At 31.8% G+C, this 7,926-nt stretch overlaps 1 long non-coding RNA gene across 1 annotated transcript; it reads right to left on the bottom strand.

The window, feature by feature from the left end:
• Positions 1-210: 210 nt before the first annotated feature.
• On the bottom strand, positions 211-1,865 carry LOC121417071. The gene is made up of 3 exons (XR_005970307.1): positions 1,673-1,865; positions 1,468-1,469; positions 211-356 (listed from the first exon to the last, which is right to left on the bottom strand). It is a non-coding gene; the product is annotated as an uncharacterized LOC121417071 (long non-coding RNA).
• Between the last annotated feature and the right edge of the window lie 6,061 nt (positions 1,866-7,926).

Raw genomic sequence — 7,926 nt, 5'->3', positions numbered from 1 at the left:
AAATACTCTTTCAGGCCGTATATAACAAGTATGAGTTAATAGGATATTCCCTATTTAAATTGGGGGTTTGTAAGGTTGTTTCACTCACACGTTATAAGATAAACAATATATTCATATTTTCTATTTTCATATTTTGAGGTTAAGTTATGTAAATAATCGAGTGAGAACTTCGTCACACATTTTACTTAAATTACACAAGGAATACATTGTAATAAAAACAACGAACAGTGACAGATTTTCTAAAAGTAACCCCCATTTATATATACATGCATGCTGTAAATATAATCAATAAAACGGTATATATCGTAATTGCAATTATTTGGATGGAAAAAACCTAAGAAAATTAACAAAAATATCTCCTGAAATATAGCAGGGTGACCAGATTTCACAAAATGAAATACGGGACAATCGACAAAAAGGATCAATAAAGATACATAGTGTTAGACTTGTGAAAAATATAAGAATTGAAAGGGAGGGTAAACGAAAGAATGGAGGAGAGAAAAGACAAAAGAAAAGGGATGAATTGAAAAGAAAGAAAGTAAAAACGAACTGAAGGGGAAAATGAACAGAAAAAAAAATTAAAGAAAGTTAGAATAAAAGAATGAACAAAGAAAGAATAAAAGAGAGAGAAAATGTTTCCGTCAATTCTTTGAAATGAATATTAGAAAGAAAGAAAGAAAAATAAAGGAAGGAAGGGAAGAAGAATAAATGTGTGAAGGACAAAATAAAGGAGAGAAAGGAAAAAGAAAATAAGAAAAAAGGGGTGAAAAGAAAGAATGAAGGAAAGAAAAATGTTTCCCTCATTCTTTGGAAGAAACAAAGAAAGAAAGAAGTAAACAGGAAGGGAGGAAGGAAGGGAAAGAAATGATAAGGGAAAAAATTAGAAGGAAATATATAATAAATAATGAAAGAAATGCGGAAAGAGAGGGAGGAAATAATGAAGGGAAGAGAGAATTGAAGAAAGAGAAAATACTGGAAGGAGACGAAGAACAAAAAAGAGAGAAAGGGAGAAGGAAGCAAAGAAAAGTTTAAGGAAAGAAAGATGAATTCAGGAAATAAAAAATGAAATTTAATAAAGGAAATCAGAAAGAAGGAAAGAAAGACAAATGAACAGAGAGAGAGAGAGGTTCAGGAAAAAAAAGATCGGAAATAAAGATAGATGGAACAAAAAAGGGCAAGCAGGAAGGATATAAAGATGAACAAAGAATGATACAAAAGAAAGAAAGAAACTTCAAGCAAACAAAAAATCCAGTCATCTAACAAAAATCATATGATATTTGGTGCTTGATACATTTTTAGAATTTGAAGAACTAAAATGTTTTAGATATGAAAATTTTAAAGCAAAACATTGTCAAACTTAAAAAAATAGATGAAACATAGCGGCATCATGCACAACAAGAATCAAAACGAAAGCTGAAAGAACAAGATCTAGTTACGATAACTCATTTGTTCCACCCTCATTTATACATCTCCAAATTAGTTTCATTGTTATCTCTGCTCGTCATCTTTTGGTTATTTGATGAAAATTCATCACTTTTAAATGTATTAACTACATTTTGTTCAATATTCTTAAATACGGGACAAATAGGCGTCCCGGGAAGGGTTTATCGGGATGCCGGGACGAAGGAGCAAAATACGGGACAATCCCGGGAAATACGGGACGTCTGGTCACCCTGAAATATAGAGACAACATTCAATTCATTCTAGGTGATGATAAATGTTTAACGTCGATCTAGGGGGTTGATTATCGAAAAAATCACAAATGAAAAACATATCCCGGCTCCGTGACACAAAGCGTAACGATTGATCGTACTCTTGGTTTTACGATTGATTGTACATTGTAGTCTATTCAATCAATCGTCAACATTTGTATAACGATCATTGCTAAGCTTTGTGTTACGGGCTCCTGATCTTATTTTGTAAAATTGGCAGAAAGCATTTTGTGGCAATTTCCAATGCACTGTTTTGATAGGGGCAGTGCACTGTGAGTTGCGAACTTGACAATGAATGATAACATTTAGTCTTATTATTCATCCCCCCGTTGGTCTGTTGCTAAGACTACCGAGCTAGAAGCGTCTTCATATTGAAATAATAGGGACTAGTCCATGATATTCCCATAAAACCATCTTAAAAGGCATATCAAGTTCCCAAAGCCTCTGAGGACTTTACAGACTCCAACAATATTTGTAAGTATCCTTTGATTATACAATATACAATAAAAAAAGTTATGTTCAACAATTTTAAGCATGATTATATCCTGACCAGAGGTAGTAACATGCAACAATTTCATTGTATTATTATGTGCTATAAAATTAGTTGTACGATAATTTTGCTGTATAATAAAGTTTTACAATTAATCCTGTTGTAATATTTTTTTTCAAGGATTATGTTGACTTATTGACATATCATACATGTATATGCAAGCATCGAATAGATATCTTTGCGTGATTTGTGGTATAATCATGTATTTATTATTATTATTATTTTTATCATTATTATTACCGGTGTTATCATTATAATTGCTATTATTCATATTATTACTATCATTATTCCGAAATCTGGTACCATTGATTCATATAAGAAATAAATAAATTATAAAGGCTATTGAAGTTTCGTTTGATATTGGCATCAATTTTGGAACATTAGAAGAACACATCAGCCAACCACACACACACACGCACCTTGGGTCTCACAGGACTACAAACTCATGTGCTGAGTTGGTACATTTGCCTTAAGTATGGTTGTATGCCTTGATAAATTCGTTTTATTTTCTTTCTCAAATAATGTTCAGTTCAGTTCATTTATTCATTTCTAAAAAGGCAATGAGTACAGATATACATAGAGAAATACACTTCAAATATATCCATCAGTATTTTTAAAATGTAAACGTGCAATAAGGAGTGCCCCAGGGATCTCTCCATGGACCCTTACTGTTCATTTTATTTATCGATATAATTTCTGAATTCAAAGAGTGCACCGTACACCTTTATGCTGACGACACAGTCATATATTTCTTACATAAAGATGTTAGAGTTATTGAACGCGTCCTTAATAAGGAACTTGAAAGTTTATCTGCATGGATGAAGATGAATAATTTGAAAATAAACTATGATAAAACTGTAAGCATGTTGATTGGAACGACTAAAATGCTTAAAAGGTCACAACATTTACAACTAAAAATTGACTGTCATTTACTGACTCAAGTGAAAACTGTTAAGTATCTAGGTGTCTTTGTGGATGAAAACATGAAGTGGGACGATCACGTAAATTATTTATGTAAAAAACTGGGGAAAATAAGTTATATTACACGGCTAAAGCATTTTGTAAAATTGTCAGAATTAAAGTTAATATATAACTCAATAATTTTACCTCATTTTGATTATAATAATAATAATAATAATAATAATAATAATAATAATAAAGGTATATTTACCCAGGGTAGCCACTTCAGTTCCGAAAACTGTTCTCCCAGCGGGCCCTGCTATTATTACCCGGCTAAGCTAGGCTACCTTCTCGGTGCACACAGCTTGTGGTGACATTATCTATCAATTTGCTAACAAATCTTTTCTTGACCAACTTCAAAAAATTCAAAATAGAGCCCGAAGAATAATTTTGAAAATTGACCCCTATTCACACACTTCAACCTCTCATATTCATTCTATTCTGGGTTGGGACACTATTCAAAAGAGACAGTACACTGTGAAAAAATTGGGCAATATTTTACCCAATATTTTGCCCAACGTTGGGCCGATAGTCAACCCTACCAACTACTGGGCAATATTTTACCCAACGTTGTTGGGGCATTAATGTGCCCAACTGTTGGGTAATATTTTGAACTACATTTTGGGGGACATTAATTTGCCCAACTTTTTAATAAAGTTATTAACCCAACATCTGGGCAAGGCCTACACTCACTTCGTGTACCTGGTCCGTGTCGATCCGGAGACCTTATCCGAAAGTGCTTTGCATGCACAATAACGCTGCATACAAGTGCAAGTGCATATCTCAAGTGAGTGAAGCAAAAACAAAACAGCGTCAGATATATGTCATGTATGTAGGCCTATTCTGACAAATTCCTTACAAATTATGCTTAACGTAAAGTCCAAAATAAAAAAATTAAAAAACGTTTAAGCAACTCATCTATGAAAGATTCAGCGAGGCTCCCCAGCCCCCAGTCATCTAGAAGCTCCTCCATATCTTATCGACCGTGTGTAGCATGCTGCAAGCGCAACTCGTGATCGTAAAGTTTCGCAACATTTACCACTCAGCAGGGCAATTACTAGCCCAAAAATTGGACATCTGTATTTTGGCAGCGGCAGAGTAAAAATTTGCCTAAGTATTGGGCACATAATGCCCAACAAAACAATAACCAACGTATATATTACCCAACAAAAAAATGACCAACGTAAATTTACTCTTTTTTTTCACAGTGTATACTCATTTTATATTATTCATGTATAAGATTAGTAACAACATGTCCACTGAATATATGAAAAGTATGTTTCGTACAAAAGCTACTCCTTACCCTCTTAGAAATGAAAATAACATATGTTTACCCAGACCTAGAACCAATAGTTGTAAAAGATCTTTCTCTTACCGAGCTGCCTCTGAATTCAGCAGAATCCCTTTGTACGTGCGTAATGTCACCACTTTTATTTCTTTTAAAAATACATTTTTGAAATATATCTGTGCTAAATGAAATTAAATCACTGATTTGTACCGGGGGAGGGGGGGGGGGGAGTAAGTGTAGGTTATATGTTTTTTTTGTCTTTTTTTAATGAGTTCACTTTTATGTCTGAAGGTCAACTTCCTTTTTTATTATGGTAATCATAGCCTTATTGCAAGTAAACTGGCTCCATGGAAGACCAGCAGCAATGCATTATTGCAGCTGAATATGGATTACCAGCCGTATAATTAACTTTATTGCCTTACCTTTTATTCTTGTATCTTAACATTGACCTCATCATCTCATGTTATATGTATATGTACTTTGTATTTGTTATTTTATATACGGAAATAAAACAAACAATAAACTACTTAAACTAAATACAATGATACTCGTGTACAGTTAGGCCTTGTGTACAGTAATAATATGAGAAACGAAAAGGAGGACTTAAATTAAAGCCAATAGTGGCCTTGTGGGTTAAAGTCTCCTAAAAATAATAAATGCTATTTGGAGACTATTTAGTATATACAATAATAAAAGCATATGAGAACTTAGGTTACAAAAGTAAATGGATTAAAGAAAACGAACATAAGGTACAAGATAAGCAAAAGTATTATGGCAAATCGTCTATAATATTGTAACATAGCTGCAAAATTAGGAATATTTTAAATAAAAGTATTGTGTGAATTTTCTTGTAAAGAGGGAAAGAGACTTGCATGTGCGAACAAATTTTGGAATAGAATTCCAGATTGTTGGGAAGCTGAAACGTATTGCTTTTTGTACATAGGACTTTCCTACTTTCCATAAATGAAACAAATTACTGTGACAATGTACAGCATTATTGATACAAAACATTTTACTGATCTTATTTGGTAATAGTTTACCAAATAGAATGATGCTCTACACTGTAAAAAAAACAACAGAATTTACATTAAAATAATGATTTTGCAAAAGGCAAATTCATAAAACAGGATTTTTTCTGCAATTTAACAGAACAGGTATGTTTAAAAAAGGGGGAAAGGGTGTTTTCTTTAAGGAAATTTGTAAGGTTCCATACACCAAATACCAATATCCTGTAAGATTACGCAATCTGGTAAGATTACAGGGGTTATCGAGACTATGCTGCAGGAACTTCTTTTATTTTAAGAAAAACAGTGTATTTAATTTCCTCATCATTATTTGTTTCTATTTTCTTTAATTCATTTTCTCCACTATCACCTTTCTATACATGATGAAGCCGTGTAAATTTTAACCCTTTATTTTATTAACCCTTTTTTTTCTTTTATTTCAAAGACGTGACCAATCTTCGCCATTATGCCTGAGGTAAGTTGCAATACATGTAAAATCATTTATTTGGATTACAACAAAGTATGAATTGATGAAAAATAAACAGAAGTCATTGAAATTTTGTAAGATGCGAATTTCAGATGAAAATTGATCATCCAGTCATTTAGAAAAATAATAAAAAAACAACAAAAATGAAAATTTGTCTTACGTCTCAAAGTCTCTATTAAATAGCCTACTAAACTTTTCATATGAATTGCAATTTTTTTTTTGTATGCACTATTTTTGTTTTATTATTATTCAATGTTACAGAAAATTATGCTTAGTCTTCTTTGGCGCATTTAGCATCCATTAGAATGCGCTGTAGACAGCGCTGTAGTTAAAAATTTATAGTTATCTATTATTGCTTGGTATTTATTGAATAAGTTTTCAAAATGCTTTGCAAACGATGTGCGTGTGAATGGTGCTTTAAAATATTAATGAAGATGCCGAACTTTCAGCATCCATGGGGATTTTAAACTTGAAATGAATTAATCATAATATTGTTTGGAGAGTTAATGTCTGAGCCTGTTTATAAATATTGCCTATTAACTTTCCAACGGCCCCTATTAAATTTAACAACCTTAATACCACAAAGATCATAGAGTGAAAAATAAAAGATTTTATATTTATATGTGTAAAACCTTGCATAAAAGGTGAACATAGAGTTATTTCTAAGAGTTAAATGTGGAGTTTAAAACACCATTCAAGCAATAAAATTGGAAATATTGAATATTGCTGCTTGAATTGTATTTTTTTTCATTTAATTTGAACCATACGGTTGTTTTATAGGAGAAAATTTCACTTCAACAAAGAGTTGATTTGAATAAAATATGAAATATCAAGCATAACTCTGCAAGTTTCATCGAAATATGATGTAACATAAGAGAGTTATGACATTTTTAAAGGGGAGGTTCACCCTGACAAAAAGTTTATTGTAAAGAAAAAAAAAAAAATATTGCCGAAGATTTGATAAAAATCCACCAAAGAATAAGAAAAACTATTAAAGTTTTAATTATTTGATTTGTGACGTCATATGCGAGCAGCTCTTCTACACAATTATCATGATTATGTAAAAATCAATGTAATGTCATTTCTCAGAAAAGTGAAAATAGTTTTGCTATACCTTCAGCATATCAATAGACAAATGATTTCGTATCCGTTTCTATTAAAAAGAAACAATAAAAATGAAATGCACGCATATTATACATAGCGTATGGGGCAGCTGCTCGTTTATGACGTCAAAAATTCAAAACTGTAAATTGTAATAATTTTCTTAATCTTTCGTACATTTTCATCAAGCCTTCACCAATATTTTTCATATTTTTTTCTGCTTTTTTTATACCAAACTTTTCTTCAGGGTGAACTTCCCTTTGAAGTTCTTTTAATTTCCAAAAAAAGTTATAAGCACACCCTGCTCGGTATGTAAATGAGGGGCTAATGATATAACCCACTCACTATTTATTTTTGTATTTTGTTATATGAAATATTCTAATTTTTCCCTCGTTATCCTGTGAAACAAAGTGTTTTCCTCTCTGGACATGTGGTTTTACCATTGTTTAAACATGTTATGGTTCAAGTTTATGGTCAAGGAGCTCGCCGTAATAGATTGGAGAAGGATAATAATTATTTTACCTTCTGCCGGAATCTATTGGAAAACAGTTTATAAGTAATAATGTGGCTGCCCCGGGTAAATTATTATATTCTTTAATATTGTCTGTACTATATTCTGTAGCTCTTTGTACTCCCTTAGACACAATGTGTTCTCTGCAAAAACACCGAAAATGTACTATAAGAGCTTCACTTTTATTCGTCTTAAATTAATGAAGAACTTCAAGATATCATACATTCTAATAATAATGAGTTTTCTCAGAAAAGAAACTTGAAATGTAATGGTTGTACTCTTTTATGTCTCCTTTTATGTTTAGTTATATTTG

The sequence above is a fragment of the Lytechinus variegatus genome, chromosome 6, assembly GCF_018143015.1.
Source record: "Lytechinus variegatus isolate NC3 chromosome 6, Lvar_3.0, whole genome shotgun sequence".
NCBI lineage: Eukaryota > Metazoa > Echinodermata > Echinoidea > Temnopleuroida > Toxopneustidae > Lytechinus > Lytechinus variegatus.
Note: the sequence above shows the minus strand (reverse complement) of the source record. Positions and strands in the feature narration are given on the sequence as shown.